The 19,640-nt window shown below is 37.4% G+C and overlaps 1 protein-coding gene across 2 annotated transcripts in view; it reads left to right on the top strand.

Annotated features, from left to right (window-relative positions):
• LOC145690968 (uncharacterized) overlaps nucleotides 1-19,640 on the top strand; it is a 94,623-nt gene that overhangs the window by 13,195 nt on the left and 61,788 nt on the right. The gene's annotated exons all lie outside the window — the stretch shown is intronic.

Below are 19,640 nucleotides of genomic sequence, written 5' to 3'. Positions count from 1 at the left end.
ATGAATATCAAATGTATGCTTTATGTTATACACGCCTCTTTAAAATTATACAAGTTCCTCCTTCTCTCCCTCTTACACATGTAGAAAGGAAGTTGTAAATATGCTTTTCTTGAAACTCAATGTTATAAAATAAGGATTAAGAGCGAACCTCGGGAAAGACAACCTTCAGTCGCTTATGTTAATGCAGTATGAAAGGGATATACTAAACAAAGTGAATAAATTCTTTCAACAAAATGCAGAATTGAAAAGATTTCTGATATAAGGTAAGGATGTCCTTTCTTCTTGTCATGTAAACAGATCAAAGTAATAAAAGTTAAATGCTATATATATATATATATATGATGCACTGCCACTACATATATATATATATATATATATATATATATATATATATATATATAGTGACAGTGCATCAGTAGTAATTAAGCTGTCTGAAACCAAAGTGAACTATCATAACTCCATTTTCGAGCTGTCAACAAGTATGTGTAAAACTGGAAACCCAGGATGTCAAATACCAAAAAAAAGGTACATTGCCACATTTTTACATCACCTTTTCATGTGAGTTTATCCACCACTCTTTCCAAAAGTGATAATTTATCATAAATTATGAAAAACTACAAAGTTTAACCTGGTTGCTGATAGTTTGAAAATGCATTTAGTTCACTGTTTTCACTGTGTTCACTGTTTCAGACAGCTCAATTGAGGTCCCCATAATAAAAGGGATCCATGTTATACATGACGTTTACAATAAGTTTTATTTATAATCGGAAAACCACTCTGCGGATCCCAATATGCAAACTTTAAAATCCTCATCGCACTCCACTCGAGGGTATACCAATGAGTGAATTGTGTCGTGGTTATCCTCCCAGCTTATATACAGATGGTGATAAGAAAAATGGAAACACCTGTTGTTGGCATCACGTCAGATGTATGGGTTGGCAGTGATGTGGCACCTGCAGCGCCGGACCGCTGGTGGTGGTGTGTTAGGTCGGTCTCCATACTACTTCAGGCGCAGTGGAACAGCAGTGTCCAGTGGCTGCCGGAGCTCCTCTGTGGCTAAGCGGTTAGCTTTCGCGCCTTTGGCGTGGGAGACCCGGGTTCGATTCCCGGCGGGAGCTCATGTGGTTCGGATTCCACGTTAATCAGTAGGTCCACGTCTCATATAGCCTCGCTGCTGAACGGGACGTTAAACTCAAACACAACAACAAAAACAATCCAGTGGCTGCCTGAGACGGAGGTAGTGTAAATTGAGAGACCTATCAGATTTTGAAAGAAGACAAATTGTTGGTGCGCGGTTATGTGGAGTGAGTGTGACGGCAGTGGCTATTGTGTTAGGTGTGTCGCGTGGGACAGTGTCGAAGGTGATGACGGCCTACACAACACAGGGGAAAACAACATCGGGGAAGCGGGATAAAATCATGAGTGACAGGTCACGCCGGGTATTAAAGCGCATTGTCACCCAGAACCGTCGTGCCACTGCGGAGCAAGTGGCGGAAGAACTAAATCAGCAGCCCCCCCAACCTGATTCGACAATCACAGTCCGCCGCGAAATACATGACATGAACTTAAGGGGTCGTGTTACACGTGCCAAACCGCACATCAGGGACTAACGCTTTCACATGCCGCAATAGGTGCCGCGACCATGCAGCTCTGACCGTTGAGGACTGGAAACGTGTGATATGGTCGGTTGAGTCATCCTTCACCCTATTCCCAACCACGGGCCGTGTTTATGTGTGGAAAACACCCAAAGAAGCTTATGATCTGCAGTGTCTCCGCCCAACTCTGAAATATCTCGGCGGCTCGGTGATGCTGTGGGCCGCAATATCGTGGTTTTCATTTGGTCCTATGGTCAAACTTAGTGGACGAATCACTGCCAACGATTATGTCGCAATTTTGGAGATCACTTGCATCCTATGGTCCGGATGTTGTTCCCGGACAATGACGCCATCTTCCAGGATGATAATGCACCCACTCACACAGCTGGAGTTGTTGCAGAGTGGTTTGAGGAACATCGGGATGAAGTTCAACACCTCCCCTGGCCCGCAAAATCACCAGATCTCAACATAATTGAACATCTGTGGTCCGTGTTGGAAACACGACTCCGGCGACGATTTCCACCTCCATCCTCTTTCACAGAACTGGCCGATGCCCTGCTCGAGGAATGGTGTAAAATTCCACTTGCTAGCATTCACGACCTCTATGCCTCCATCCCACGTCGCATCAAGGCTGTTCTGAAGGCGAAAGGTGGCCCGACACAATATTAATCTGGTAAGTTGCAATTTCGTTCAGGTGTTTCCATTTTTCTGATCACCATCTGTATTTCACTGTGGAGTGTCAATTTTGTAGACAAATTTATCTACTTCAAAAGTCACTTCCCTTGCCCTCCAAGGTCTTCATCTTATGTTTGATGTAGATGTATTATTGAGTGTAACGGAATAAGATTATGTGGTTTTGAAACTTACAACTTTGAGCGTTTAAACGGTCTGCGAAGATAGTTTGTAATAATACTCCACATACAACTGTTGATCAGCAAGTTAAATAAGAAATACGCACATGTTATAACGTCCCTATTTTACATTCAGTGCGCCTTATTAATGATTTTAAGTCTACGCCCCTCACAGCTTCTCATTATGACCCTGGTAGAAATAAGAACACTATTGATATTAGAAAAATTCATAGGCCAGGCTAATCCAGAGGCATGGGATAACATCAAGTGGCAAATAGAAAATTAATTTGAGAACTTAGCTCAATATATAGTAAAGAATATCGCGAGAAGAAAGAACAACGAAAACAAGAGAAAAATCATACATTACTTTAGCACAAATTATAAATCTTTATAAACGAAGCCGAAAACTTGTTATAAACAAAATTAACTTCTCTGGAAATAACCTGAAACAGGTGAACATCACTTCCGTTTTCTTAATGTTCGTTATAATGCATGTTTGTAATTCCAGATATTGTTTAGCAATAGACCAAATAGAAAAGAGAAACAAACATAACAAAATGATATTCGGAAGAATGAAAAGAAAGCCAAGAACAAACTTTTAGATGATATCCCTGTTGATTGCCAACAGTTTCTTCTTGTTTCAATTCCATTTTACTCGCGCTTTATCCTATCGATTTTATGACAATACTGATGAGAATTAATCGCGAAGGATTCGCCCAAATAGTAACATCTTATTTAACTGAATACAAAGAAGAGAAAGTAGCTTTTTGATTCACTCCCTGCTCTTTTAGGATTTCCATTTTTATAAGGTATATGCTATTAGAGTAATTTTAAATTCAGAAAATATCTTAAAAAACAGAACGAAACGAAGGAGAAAGGGATAGAGTTTAAACTTCAGAGACGATGCAATTTTTAAAATGCATAATCGTAACCTACTGAGTTATAACTAACCAGAAAAGAGAGGCAACGAAAATAGAGAATTACAAGGAAGAAAAAGGCATGAGACAAGTGTCCTAGATAAGACTGTAAGTAGTCTACAAAAAACGGAGAATGCAGGCTATAATCTTAAAAGAAAACAATAGAACAAATTAAAGAAATCTAGGTTTGATAATGGAAATTGTTGTGAAGGGTGATTCATAAGCCTAGAGACGACACCCAAGCCTGTATTCTATGAGCTTTGAGTCATCAGCCAGTTCTACTCGAACAAACGTAAATTTCACTTGAAATGAAGATCTCACTTTAATTTTTAAGGCTTCACTCGTGAACTTCCTGATTTTGTATGGAATAAGTCCGCGTTTACAGCTTCAAATGCAAAAAAAAAAAAAAAGGACCTGTCCAAAAAGGTAGTATGAACTATGGGAAAAGCTATCAATACACACAAGTACTGACAAAATGATAGAAAACTCATACTTTGTTGGAATTCAATCGAAAATAGTGTCTTAAAAATTGAGAAAAGTGCAAATTAAAGAAAGGGAAAAATACGTGGAAACACAAAATATACCAGAAAACTGATACACAAGTAAACTATAAACCATTAGCTCCATAACCTTTTCGTCTGTCTTGGTTCGTTGTACTCTCACGTTCCTGCACTTTCGATCGGATCATAGAATATATTCCCCCGTGTAAGAAATATAATAAAAGTGGAATATAATTTTTCTTAAAGCAGTTTAAATCTTTGTCTCATAAAAACTAGGATTCAACCATCATCGTGCTCTACTATTGTAAACCTACATTCAAGAATGAAGTGCAGCTTAGACGGTGCAGTTTTCTATCCTACTAAGAAATTTTGTTCGAAAATCGGAATGTACTTAATAAATTCTTATTTATGATAATATTCTTAATGTGGACTTTACAAGGCTAATTTATAAATAAATAAATAACGCTTCGCTGGCATTTTATGAGTACATCTCTTTAACCCACCAAGAAATTTGACTTTACATCGCTCTGAAATAAACTTAATTAATAATGATGATCTCAGCCTACAGGAGTTCTATATAGAAGAACGAAAAGTCGCTTTTAAAATACCCTTTTTAAAAGTACAACGAGAACACTATCTGGTAAAATGCTGCTGCCCCATAACAGAAATTGAAACTAACGTTACTCAGAAATCGATTTGTAGTTATAATAACAACCCCCTTTAAAGGGAACCCAAAAGTAAGAAACCGACGTTGGGCACATTTTTTAAATATATTAAGATTCTATTTTATCAAAAGAGATACTTTACATAGTTATTTTGTATTGATAAATCTATTCTTAATCTTCTATCCTAAAGCTGTTCTTAAATAAAAAATACAAAATCCTGCGGGACTTGTATCTATGGCCATTCTCACTTATGTCTAAAATCTAAAAGCAGGGTAACAAAATTTATTTCACTCACCTAATAAGAAAGACGTGATCTCAAATTACATTCTCTCCAGCTAGAAGCAAAGTAACTGGCAATAGCTCTTAAAGTTCAAAACATGTTTCAAATAGAATGGTTGGGAAATTTTTCATGGTTTGTACCCGGGATATTCTTACATTCTTTTATATTCTCAAATAAGATCTCAATTCATTTCACTCGCCTAAAAGAAATGAAACGGTCTCAAATTATACCATCCGCAGAGTAGGAGCCGTTCTGATCACCAAGTTTGAAACAAGTTTAATACTACGACCAAAATTTCTTTCATTGTTTGTCAGCACGGACATTAATACTTCCTTCTTCATTAAAAAAAAAATACTCACGAGTTACTTGTCTCTTCTACCAGGAATAGCAGGATGTCAAATATGCATACTTCTACGATAGGCTCAGAGCAGGTTAAACAAATGTTCGAATTCGAAAGGGCTTGAAATAGAACGAATTGAAACTTTCTTTGTAGTTTCAAGCTAGGGATATTCTTACAAATTTCTAAATTGTATAAAGCACAAACTCCTTATTTGTTAAACTTAACTACTAAAAATGAAAAGAAATAAGTTATTTATTCCGTAATGTTGGTTGTAGAATAGTTGCAAGGAAAAGGTACAAATCCGATACAAGTTAGGAAGATATTTCCAATCCTTCTTCTTGATATATTATCAAACTTGTGGTTGGTAATAACTGTTTTTCCGCTTCTCAACACAAAGGATATAATTTGAATTTGTCTTATCCGTAATAAGTGAGGGAAACACATTTGTTACTATATGATACAATATAAAATATACAACTATGTCCGGAGATAACAGAAACTAAAATTATCCGTTTCTTCTATTCTTTACGTACTCTAAATTTTGGCCTCTCATTTACGCTTTCTGAGGAACTGACTTGGAAGTGTTTCACTTCAGATCACGTTATCGCTATCCGATGAGTGAAATAATTAGTTATTTTCTACAATCTATTAAAGGATAAGAATATATGGTAAGGTAATATGGTCAACCACTTGCACCTTCGTTACTTTCTGATTATTGCTAATGCTCCTATGTTTATGCTCTCAACATAGAGCTTATCATAACCTGCTCTAATGCTATTCACAAAAATCGAAATATATAGCCTACAAGGTTTGGAATCCTTCTTTTACAGAATTTTTGCAAACAATGCCTCTCGTGTGTTATTAGCATCGTGGAACATTCTTCATTATTGCTTTTTCGCTAAAAGTAAAAAGGGCATGCGAAGATAAATACTACACTCTGAGTACCGAAAAATTGAAGAAATATGTTATGCATCACATTCTAAAATACAGAGAGCTGAACTGTGTGAAATAAATATTTAATATGTTGAGCGTGTTCATTTAAGTGGCATTTTATTACGTTACGTTCATTCAAATGGGTAACATAAAGGGGAATGCGGCGTAGGATCGACACTGCGTACGATCGAAAAATTCAGCTCAAAACCTGTTTCGATCCTACGCAGTTTCGATTGTACGCACTTTCGACGCTACGCAGTCTCGATCCTACGCAGTTGCCCTGAAATAATTTAAGTTTTAATCATGCGCTAATAAAATATATATTTTTTCTCTCTCTTTAATTTGTTTAACCTGTGCAGCTATAAATTAGGGTTATATTCATGGACTCCACACGACCTAAACTGCGTAGGATCGAAACTGCGTAGCGTCGAAACTGCGTAGGATCGAAACTGCGTAGCGTCGAAACTGCGTAGGATCGAAACTGCGTAGGATCGAAACTGCGTAGCGTCGAAACTGCGTAGAATCGAAACTGCGTAGAATCCAAACTGCAGGTAGGATGGACAAGTTACAGGCGCCCCCCCTAACCCTCGCAAAACCGTCACTGCTGGTAATTAGTAATAATAACGATTTATAAACAATAAGAAATGAAGTCAGCCAACTCACAGTACACGCACTATTTTTACTTCATAGATGGAATGAAGAAAAGTTTTGTCAGAATGGTCGAATGCTGAGTTGGATTCCGGACTTCTCGATAGAGGCGCAAAAGCTCCAGTCAATCATGTTTGTTGTGCAGTTGTATTTATCTTAACTTAAATATATTCCGTAGTCCTTTTATTTGTGTGTGTTGGTGGGGTGGGGAGAGTTCCATAATGATATGAAGGGTGTGAGCCAAGAACATGGTAACTAACAAATTTTCAATTGCTGAGTTACGCAGCATCACATAGGCAGCAACGCATACCGCTTCGTTTAATCCCTCATGTATAGACTTACGTGAAAAATCAGCTTTCCGACTTTCAAAATGGATTGTGCAGCAGAAAATTTCTAATTTCTTAAAACAGTAAAATTATGGGTTACCATGTTCTTATCTCACACCCTTCATGTTCAATCCCTCTTGTTAAAAATACAGAAAACTTGAGGACTGAATAAACAGTAATGGTGCTTTCGTGTTTATATAAAACTGTAGAATTTCAAGAATATACAAAACCAAAAGCTCTAGGTGTGCAGCCTTTAAGTGTATCATATAAATCTAAGTATTTTTCTTATGTTTTATTTTAATTTTATTTTGTTCCAAAAAGAGGGTATGGAATATTTTGAAGTAAAAATACTACATAGAATTTTGCTACTTATTTGAGTATTTTTTTTTAAAGAAGTATTTACTTTTAGGATTGGCTGGTTTACACCAGCTGTTTTTCTTCTTCTTTTTTTAAAATAAACAACTGGTTTAAACCGAAAAAAAATAAAAGGTACGAAAAATGCGAATCGTGCGAACTTCATGGTGACGTTTCCATACATCAAACCATCTGCATTAGTTTTATTTCCTTTTCACCTTTTAACCAAGGTGTCCCATGTTCAATTCTCGGTCGAACCACAACCCTTCTCTCATGCGTAAACAAATTAGCGGTTCGGATGTCACTTTAAGCGAAAGTCTTCTCCTTGATAACCTCGGTATTACGTAAGGATGTTAAGACTGAACATACGAAACGAAAGTAAATTGTATATTTCTGCATGCCTGAATGCCTGTTGTTTTATAAAGAAGCCAAGGTTGCTTAAATATACTGATATAAATTGACAAAATTTATCGATTGCCTACGTAGCTTCCAACATTAGCTCCGATTGTACTTTCAATGATATGTACGCACTAAATTTGTAATTTAATACCTCAGTTTTAGCGTACTGATTATGATATGTTGACCTTTAAATTTTACATGCAAAGCAATAACAGGACTTTTTCCGTTATTGTTTTACATTTAGAGTAATGACGGGATTTTCCCGATGGCTAGGGCGGGAGTTTCTCAATTTAAGAAATTTACTGACCGGACTTCTTTAAGCTTACGTGACCTCTTCCAGCATAACCCCGTTGTTGCATAATAACACCAAGGCGAAACAAACTTATTTCTGTCAATATGTAATATAAATACATAAAACAAAATATGTAAACCCAAAAAAACCTGGTTTAAACCAAAATAGCCTAGTTTAAACTCCCCCCAAAAAAAGGGTTTTTGGCATTTTCAAAAACAACCATGGCTCTTGCCAACCCTGCTTACTTTTGTATGTAGGAGGTTAAAAAAAATCTTATTATATACATTGGGTAATCCTTTGGTGGAAGTCGTAATGTAAATATGTTGAGAAGTTAAACTGTTTGAAATATCTTTTCGAAATTCATGGTTTATTTTCGAGGTTTTATATTATTATCGGCATCAACCACTAATTAAATGACTTTTTGTATTGTAGAGAAGCGAAACAAAATCTGGTTTATCAATTTAAAGCAGAATTTTCAAAAAAGCCCAAAATTTCCCAAGCAAAAAAGCGAAGCAGAAAAAACCGAGTTTTTTTTCAAAAAAGCCGGTTTTTTCCGAGCCCTTGCATCTCTATTATTTCGTAAAGGCTGTCAAAAAGTTAGAGAAACAAAACTCAGATAAAGATTCATATGCTGTTCTGTGTGTACTTGTCTGCGTAATATGAATGAAAATTTATATGATTTTATGTACAGCTTAACGACCTAATCACCAGTTATTCATATGTATGTCAACAACGTTACAATGTTGTACTTCGCTTTGGGAGTTTCTCATTTGTACAGTGAACCTCAATTCGATTTATTATTGGAACACGTACCCGTGGGAGTAGGAGCATTTCAATGTATTCCGTTACATTTCACAAAAATATTTTTAACCGTAAAAGATTCCAGAGAATAAAATTACGAAAGTTTACAATTATTACTGGAAATCAATGCTGTCATCCATTTTGAACATTTTAAAAGAACATAGTTTCTAATGTATTGAAATTTCATTTCTTATGAATAGTTTGAAACGTTGTAAATAGTTGTAAAGAACCTGAAGAAAATTCGTCAAAATCCTCCTACAATGGGGAAGTCGTGTTAGACATGGAGTTAGTGGATGCAGATGGTGGCATTGGAAAAGTCCGGGTCTCCTGAGCACAGTGGTGATATCAGAAACCGGGCCCCAGCCATGAGGCTCCAGAAAAATGGGGTGCCGAAGTTTTGGGCGCGGGTTCTTTCTATACGCCTATTAAACATGGAATTGTATGTGGGTGGTGAAGTTGGAAATGTTCGGGTCGTCTGAGCACAGTGTTAACGTCAGAAATTGGGCCCTTGTCTCAAAGGTCCAAAAATGGTGTCCGGAAATTTTGAGCTTGGCTTCATTATATTTTTCTTTTAAGCATGGAGTTATTGGATACATATTGTGGTGTTGGAAAGCTCCGGGACCTGAGACTCCAGAAATGAGATCCCAAAAGTTTGGGTTCAGGTCTCTTTTATTTGCCTATTTAACATGGTGTTAGTGTTAGCGTTTGAAAGGTCGAGGTCGATTAACGAAAGCGGTAATGTCAGAAATTGGGCCCTGGCCTCGAAGCTCCAGAAAATGTGGTTCCGAAATGTTGGGCTCGAGTCCACTCTATTTCTCGTTTAAGCATGGAGTTGTTGCATACAGATGGTGACATTGGAAAGATCCGATTCCCCTCAGCACAGTGGTGGTCAGGAATCGGGTCCCCACCATGGGGTCCCAGAAATGGAGTCCCAATGTTTTGGGCATGAGCCCCTTCTATACGCCTATTAAACATGAATTGTTGTACGAAGGTGAAAAACTTGTATCCTCCTTAAAAAAAACTTATCTTCCTTATAATTATTAGATAATAATGTCAGCTCCTAAACACATATAAAAGATACCGAAGTTATATTTCAGCAAAAAAAATTACCATAAAACATCTATTTGCATGTATAATGACTGAAATGTATCATACTTTGCTTCCCTCCCAAATAAATTCATTTCACCATTCCATTTATTCTCATCATCTGCGTCTCCTTTAGTCTACTCAGGATGACAGTCGAACATAAAACTTACAGATTGCATTTTCATTTTCACATTTGGAGACCCTGTATCTGTGTTCCTTGAGTGCTCCAAATGCTAAATAATAATGGGTTGGAAGGCCCATGAAGTTTAGTACCTGGTACACCCATTATCTCAACTTGCCCAAAAAGTTAAGGGCTCACGTTAAGTTAACGCCCCAAAACTTTGGTTTTCACACCTTATTAACTATATTGGCCCAAAAGATGAAATTTGTTAGCCCGTCGATCTTTATCTCGACTAGCCCAGAAAGTTGGGAGGCTCTGGTGAAGTTAGCTCCCAAATTTTCGGCGCCTATATCACATTAACTATGGGAGAACGAAAGCTGAAATTTGGTAGCCCATCCAGCCCGTAGACAGTACTATGTAGGCCATTCATCCTATGGACCAGCCCAGAAACTTGAAGGGGAGGGCTCACGTTAAATTAGAGCCCGAAATCTTTGGCGCGCATATCTCATTAACCCTTTCGGGACAAAATCGATTTTGGGGTTTTCGTAGACTTTCAGTTAATGATTTATTGCCCAAACACTGTTAGCCCGATTGATATCGTTTACATCTTGTATTTTAGAAGAGGGACATGGCTATTTTTTGGTGTAAGTTAGATTGCAGTGTTGCTAACGGGAGGGATTATTGAAAAAATTTAGGAGTGAAAATTAAAAAAAAATCCCTAGCCGAATTTCATGATTATTTCTAGCTGGCAACACCGAAGCCGCATGGGTTCAAGTCACCTAAAAATAATTTTATGGTATGTTGACAAGGTACAGTAAAAACCTGAAGTCGCTGGCTGCCATACAAAGAGAGAAAGAAAAAAACTCTCTCATAATACACATGAAATTTTGGCACTTCTTACGCGTCAGAAGCAAAAATCAGCATACATGATGGTTCACCGGCTTCCCTAATTATCCAATCGTGCTCCTCTATGGTGCGTTTTGTAGGCCAAGAATGATTTCAGACAGTTGTACGTTGGTTTGAATATAGCCCAGGACACTGAAATAATAGGGGGGGAAAGGATAAATTTCCCAAATTTTTCACAAACAATTACAATTAACATTAAATTACAATTAAAAAAAGTTTTAATCATTTGTTTTAAATAATTTGTTTTAAACAAAACAACCCTGGAAGTTAGTAAATTTGGGACGAAGCCCAAACTATCAAAAACTTGAACTAATTACATTAACCTTCGATTGTGCCACCTGCAAAGTCTATAAAAGAAGTAACAATTCACAGCAACTAGGTAACTAAGAAAATGTTAAGCTAAGTCAATTGAACTTAACGGCAATCTTCTGAACAAGGAATTTGCCAACTTGATCAGAAGTAGTAGCTTTTGGGGGGAGGCTTTTCCTTTCTCCCTGCTGAGACATGACTTAGCTTTTTTGGTCCTCCTGAATAAGTCATAGTCCCCCAAGAAAAACTTCCTGGGTACACCCCTGTATGATTATTTAATTATATTTGTCACTATTTTATTTGTCAGTTTCGTTTCTATGCAGTTTCGATCGTACGCAGTTTCGACCGTACGCAGTTTCGATCGTACGCAGTTTCGATCCTGTGCAGTTTCGACGCTACGCAGTTTCGACCGTACGCAGTTTCGATCCTACGCAGTTTCGACGCTTCGCAGTTTCGGTCGTATACAGTTTTGTTCCTACTCCGGTTTTTCCCTATATAACTCCCAAAAAATACTATTACTTAATATTCTGTGATTATAAAATAATTGTTTTTTTATTGTTCGATCATATGACCTTATCTGTTTTCGATCCTACGCCGGTTTTAGTTTCGATCGTACGCAGTTTCGATCGTACGCAGTGTCGATGCTACGCAGTGTCGATCCTACGCATGTAACCCAACATAAAGACGGGAACAGGATTAAAACTGTACGTCAAATATTATAATCTGAGTGGTCTCTGTTGTTAGAGAAAGGACAGTTGGCACACTAGCCTTTTTACTTTTAAAAAAGTGTCGCGTGCAGCAGTGTTTTCGGAAATAAATATTCAAGAGAGAGAAGACGAACAATCTGCATACTGTACCTCAGTACAAAAAATTTGACATCAACCTAATCTGGGATTAGCTACAGGAATGGCTGAATCGATTCATATTAAATGTTACATGTCTGCAATTAGCCAGACATGTAACTCATTTAGAAAACTTTTTATTTTTTCTTACGTTACTGTCACTAGAATGAAGATCCTACGAGTAAAAGAACAGATTTAAATTTTACGCTAAAAACGGTGAGTGGATTATGCTTAGGAGGTTTCTTTAGGCCATATCAGTGAACAAGTGATCTACGACTTACGAGATGAAAAGGGCAAATTCCGCAGATTCCGCCTTAATATGCATTTATGAATAACAGACAATGTTTTGTATATAGTACTAGTTTATATCTGTGGTTATTTTATATTGAACCACTTCGCAAAGTGTAATCTGAGCTGTGAATGAAACAAGGATTGGTTGTTAATGGTCGTAATATCAAAATTCTTAGTGTTTCGTGTTTTAAGTGCATGTTTCTTATTTTCGTATCAAACTGAGACATTTATATTTTTGTACTTTGAAATAGTTGCTTTTAACTCATATCAATATGGAGGCTAGTGTTTTAGAACAATTTCAAGCAATGTTGACAGAGGAATTAGAGAAACAATTAGAAACCATTGCTCAGAAAATGGAATTGAATATTGGACGTCTAGGACAAAAAATAGATGAATCTGTAACAGAAGCGATTTGTAAGCGTAGGAAATAGCGAATTGAATGCCGAAGCAGACAGTTTACGTAATAATATCAAAGTAAGCCAATAACTCATTAACTGAGGTACGCTCTAAATTAGTTAACGCGGCCAATCATATTGATTCAGTAACTGCCGAGTTTAAAAATAGTGTAGTGGAATGAAAGAAACGTCTCACTGAGAATTGTGAATATATGCGAACGGCATAAGTTGTGTGTTGGCAAGCCACTAAAATACAACAGTGCAAGGAAGTGCAAGGCGAAAAAGAAACCGCAAATATTCTTGAATTCGAGCCGGCCCACGTTGCGGAAGATATGTGCGAAATAAACCAGAAAGTTGATTTCAGTCAGGAAAAGGAAATATGCAGTGTAGAGATAGCGAAAAAGGAAGAATCGTTATGTGTAACTGTAGACAATTATGTTTCTAATGTAATTGTTTAGCCGGCAAGTCATGCCTATGTTTCACACATGATGAATGGTAGAGCTGAGGTTGAGCGTACCTATCCTGTCGAAGAAGCCAGGGAAGGCTTGAGAGTTCAATTGTTGGTTTTGTGTGGTAACGAATTTACAGTGTTGTCGTTTTTGTGTCGGAGCTAAATGGTTTTGCGCGACTTAACAAATTCAAATTTGTCTTCGTAGCCGTGTATGTGGAACGTGAGTTGCATTTTAGTGCTGCAAATCCATTCCGACTTCATCATCGGAAATGCAGTATTAAATAAGTTAAGAATAATAGAAAAGTGCTTTGGTAAGCGTAATTCGGAAGGAACTCAACTCGGTGCAAGACCGGATCTGTGCTTACTAACACAAATCTGTAAAATACCAAATTGCTGGAAAAAGCTTGAAAATTGTTCCTCCACATACGAACCTTGGTTAATAAAGTTTAAAATTAACATTGTCCTATTTCTTTTAAGGTCCAAAAAGTGAGCCTCACGTCGGTGATATCCTATTGTTCCCTAAGAAGCGAGCGAACAAATTGATTCAATTGTGAAGAGAATTGCGGCCGCCAGAGGGTTAATGGTCTTTGTTAAGTATCACTGAAGAAATCACTATATTGTGGAACATCCTATATATAGGTTCAATTCACTGGACGTTCACCATGGAAATCGGTATATTGGTATTATCTGTCAGGAAAGTAAATGTACACCTATTATTCGAGTCTTGCATTCCTGGGCTCCATCCGTGGAGAGTATGAAAATTAAATCAATCAAATGTTTACTGCTTGGCAAAAAGAAAAGTCTAACCTGAATAAGACATTGCAGAAGGGCACAAGCTGTGAATACGAATAGTGCATACTGTAAATAAAGGATGACACAGAAAGAAAAAGCCAGAAACAGCTGTTAAACGAAAAAAAAAGACTAAAAATTGTCGAAGTGGGAACAAAAAACCCAAATACAACAAATACGTCGACAACCAAACGTTCACCACGGGATGATCTTGGTATAGTGATTAAGGTGCTGGCTCACAAATGCAAAGTATGCGAGTTTGAATCCCCGGAGAGGATGCTTTTAAAAATGTTTGTTAATAATACATACAGCTCATGAGAGATGGTGGAAGAGGTCGTATTTAGTCTTTCGTAGCAATTATTATTGATAATTTTTAGTATTGATAATACTTTTAGTCTTTGCGTATTGCTTTTATTTTCTTCTTCATTTTGAAAGGAAAGAATATCCGAACAAATGCCACCAGAATTCCTTTTATTTTGAATGTAAACGCCATTTGCAATTAGTAAAGAATAAAAATTGAACGTTCTGACGTACCTGCAAAAAGTAAAAAAAAAAAACATGGAAGTGGAGGGGTTCGAATCCATACTCATGGTTATTAAAAATACATTTTTTACTTCCCTTACACCTCTCGACATCCCTTACATCCCTTACACTTTTTTACATCCCTTACACCTTACGTTTCTACGTTAGTAAGTAAGAGGCTTGTGTTTAGGTTGGGCTGGTCAATATGTTGCCAAAGAGGACCGGTTTAGCTCTGACGTAGCACAGGTGCGAGAAGGGAGAAAGAAGCAAATACCTTTTTCTCTCTCCCTCTGTGTGTCTATTTATCTATCTATCTGTGTATATAAAACGCTATTTGTGAAGGCCATAACCACCCTAATTTTCAGCGGATTGAGAAGAAACTTGGCACAAGCATTAATTGTTGAAATATCTTGATGAGTTCGTTAACCAGAATAATCAGATGAAAATGTTCTAAATGGCGGCCCTTCAAACACTTAAAAAGTTCCAAGGGAACCAAATTTCGCCCATACATAGGTATTCAGAAAGTTTGAGTAACTTTTCCTCTTTTACTGAAATATTTGTGTGCAGGGACTTATCCTCTTTTACTGAAATATTGGACCCGATTAATCGCCTAAAGGAGGTTCTCGCTCTTTCGCTATGGTCTGGCTTTTTTTTTTTTTTTTGCAGGAGGGGGTTATTTTCCTATCGGAACAAGATGATTATTAGTGATGATATGAAATTACACACTGAAAGCGAAGTAACTTGTGAAATGTGTTATTTGAAAGAATAATATAATAAATGTGCTTTCCTCTAACACAGAGAACTGTAAATCATGTATTTCGAGTTCGGGAGCGTGAATGGTGAAGAGTGTTATTTGCTTTGCTTTTTAGTAACACATTGCAATGCAAATAAAGGTAGGCAACATTAGTAGTAAGTAAAACAACAACAACAACAACATAAATATAAGTAATAATAATAAGTGTTGTTTGTGGCAAGGCGATATCTTCTTCAATTCTTCTTCAAACGTAATGATTGTACCGCCATATCTGCCTTACAAACAAAATGTTAGCAATTTATATCGAGAGAACGGGAAATTGTTGTGATGGGAGCAACGCTGGACAGTATGCACTCATAGTACTCAGAAAAATAAGCGATTTCAATGCAAAATGAACGAAGAGTCATTGTCATGGGGAGTCATGGGGCCACGGCAGAGCCCACTTTAGGCAAAATGTCGATAACTTATATCGAGAGAACAGGAGGTGATAGTAGCATGGGACCAACGTTGGACACCGTGGACCCATAAGGCGCATCGAAAAAAATAAGGGGGGTGGGACGCCAGCCAGCCTTACTTATTTCCACATAATAATATAAAATTATATTGTCGAAATACACACACGAGTTAGCTAGTAATATTTCATATTATTATTATTATTATTATTATTATTATTATTATTATTATTATTATTATTATTATCAAATGCGTCTTTTCATTACTTGTGCATGGTTGAAATGAAACCAAAGAGAAGATCCATCATTCGTAGAAAGAATAAGAATAGCCAGTTACTTTAACTGTGAAGGACGGCGAAAAATACGAAAAGAGTGGCTAACTGTAGCGAAAAGATATAATACTCTTTTAAATAGATAAAAAATCAAGCCGAGATAGATTCGAACTCGCATGAACGGCGCGAAAGCCCAGTGCTTTGTCCAATATTTTTTCTGACTCACCGAACGGGTTTCAGTAACTTACTGTTAATTTTACTTGCTTCTCTCGTTTAACTTGCTTTTTCTAATAACTTATAGCGACATGGACACGAACACAGAAACATCGAGAACATTTAAAAATCATAGATGCTCTCCCACCGGGAATCGAACCCGGGACACGATACACCAAAGGCGCACGTTCTAGCCACTAAACCAGCGGCGAGGACACCGCCCGCCCCCTGTGTCATTACAGATTACGACCACAGTATTGCCAGCTATCCCTTCTGTGTGTTGTATACTATGATAACATGTTCCTTCTTTGCTGGAAAAGTTAAACCTATATTCTATGTAATACATGAGGTATTTAGACCTACATGCTCTTCATATAATGTAATAAAAGGGTCATGCTGGGAATAAGAAAAAGAACATTCCTTGGACAAAACGGAAACTATTGGCATCAGAAATATTTATCTACGAGGCATGTGCAGTACCATAATTCAGAATAGTTACTGTTTAGTTCAGTAAACGAAGAAAGGAGTATAAAAAAGCAAATATGTCGCGTCAACGAGATCGACCAGAGTTGACAGGCGGAAGCAGATGGGTAGTAATACAACAACTTGGTTAAATTGATAATTGGTTCTGTATCCTGTTAGTAGATCGTATCACAACTTTACGGGAGAGCAGAGAAAGACTTACTAACTCTATCATATAGTAAGCTTTACTAACACGATCATATGGACACAAATGGATGTAACTGTGAGTACTACAACTTGGATTTAACGAAAGCCGTTTAGATATTCAGTGATTTGCAGGGTTGTATAAGACACAAAAAGATAAACACAATACAATTCTTCATACCTCGGCTTCCAGTAGCCAGATACATGCAATTTCTGGTTAGATACTGAACATGCTGTCGGATTTTAATACATGACGTATTGCAGGATACAAAATGCTTTGCATTACTTGTTTGTTTGTAGACAGCTACTAGCTAAGTGTTCTGAAAGGTTGTGTATAAACTAGAGATAGCCAATTCCGGAATTTTTACTTTCCGGACTCCCGAAAGTAAAACCGGACAAATTCCGGAATTCGGAAAATTCCGATTTTGGAATAATTCCGGAATTCGGAAAATCTGGAATTTAGAAATTTCTGATTTCGTTAGTATTCCGGAATTCGGAAAATCTGGAATTTAGAAATTTCTGATTTCGTAACATTCCGGAATTCGGAAAAATCCGGATTTTTTCGAAATCCGGAGTTTTTCTCAATTCCGGAATTTACTAAATTCCGGATTCTTCCCGAGTTCCGGAATTCTTCTGAATTCCGGAGTGTAACTGAATTCCATAATTTTCCGAAGTCCAGAAAGTGAAAGTTCCGCTTCCGAAAAATGATTTTATTTTGGTTAATATGAGTCGTGGTGGAAATAAGTCTTTGACCAGGTAATGGCGACTGCTTTGAAAGAATTGGAGAGTATGATAATTCAATCTGTCATATTTGTAGTTTCGTGTGGGGAAGAAACAAACTTGTGAACCAGTAACAATAATAGTAACAATAATAAACTAATAATAATTATTATTATCTCGTAGAAGATTAAAAGCTAGGAGCTAATTATCGCTCAGGTGATACAAGCAAAAACGTGACATTTGGAAAGAATATTTCGGTTTGGTTTAATGTTGCCCACGGGAAGAGGAATTTTTCATCTCCTTTCTAAAACAAACAAAATAACATGAGAATTAACATTTTACATTTGAGACGGGACAAGGTTAACTCAAAATTTTCGTCTCGCTTTGGAGATGAGAATAGATACGAGACGAAAAGTATCGTAAACATTTCCCGTCTTGTCTCGATTCTCGAAGTAATGTATATCCATTCTTTAAGTAACAATTGCTTTGTAGACTGAATCCCCTAGGCTATTTCGTTACATTGTATTTCAGAGTAGTAAAAGCTAATTGACTGTCGATCTGGGTCGTCGAGAAGTCTTCACGAGGCAAGGACATCGGTCACGTTCTGGGTTTGAGTTCCGAAGGGGCAAGTATTCGGGCTCGAGCCAAAAATTGTTAAAAGTTTTAGGCTTCAGCCAAACATGTTCAAAACAGCTGGGACCGGGTTTAGGCTTCTCAACGGCTTGAGCGGCTCGGCTTACAGCTCATTCACTATCGAACAGAACCGAGAAGTGAGCCGAGCCAACAGCTCACCCAACCGAGCCGATTTGAGCCATCGGCTTAGTTGAGCTGAGTCGAACCGTGCCGATGGACTAGTTTGAACTTAGCTGGCTCTAACCGGTTCACATGAACCGAGTAGGTGACCCACCCCAACCGGGAAAGCTCAAGCCATCGGCTCAATTGAGCCGAGTCGATGGCTCGTTCCAATTGAGCCGGCTCAGGTCATCGGCTCAATTGGGCAGAGCCGATGGCTCTTCCAAACCGAGCCGACTCAAGGTGTTCGCTCAGTTGATACGAGCCGAGCCGGTTGATATCGCTACCCGGGTTGGTCTTCTGCTTGGACTCAAGAATTCGACCGTGCAGGTCTCCGCCTTGATTTTAAGAACTACAGTATATACTTATATTGGTGATTACGACGTTTGAAGCTGTCTCGTATCAATAATAAAAAAAACTCTTGTCTTCTCGTTGTCGAAACGAGACGAGATACACAAAATTACCCCACGAGATGCACTAAAATTACGAAACGAGATGCACTCCTACCGTGAGCAACACTAACACTAAAAGTGTTCCATATTACTGCTTACATTTCTCAGCGTTCCATTGAAGTTTCATGTAGAAAGTATTCTAATATATGTTTTAAGGAAAATAACTGTAATAAATATAACTGAATATCATGCAACAGTAAAACATATAATAAATTAATTTTTAGGATATGCAGAGGTAAATATAAAAGCTTTGCTACAAAAATACCTACACAGAGCATAATTCAATGAGCTCTGAAATACAATGTAACAAACAACCTATGAGATTCAGTCTACAGAGCAATTGTTACTTAAAGAATTGTCATGCACTATTTCGAGAATCGAGACAAGACGGGAAATGTTTACGACAGTTTTCGTCTCGTATCGATTCTCATCTCCAAAGCGAGACGAAAACTTTGAGTTAGCCTTGTCCCGTCTCGAATGTAAAATGTTAATTCTCATGTTATTTTGTCTGTTTTAGAAACGAGATGAGAAACTCCTCTTCTCGTGGGCAACATTAAACCAAACCGCAATATTCTTTCCAAATGTCACGTTTCTGCTTGTATGACCTGAGCGATAATTAGCTCCTTGCTTTTAATCTTCTACGAGATAACAACAATTATTATTAGTTTATTATTGTTACTATTATTATTCCTGAAGATTTGATAGT

This window comes from Thermobia domestica, chromosome 7 (assembly GCF_964235325.1).
Source record: "Thermobia domestica chromosome 7, izTheDome1.hap1.1, whole genome shotgun sequence".
NCBI classification, from domain to species: Eukaryota; Metazoa; Arthropoda; class Insecta; order Zygentoma; family Lepismatidae; genus Thermobia; species Thermobia domestica.
Note: the sequence above shows the minus strand (reverse complement) of the source record. Positions and strands in the feature narration are given on the sequence as shown.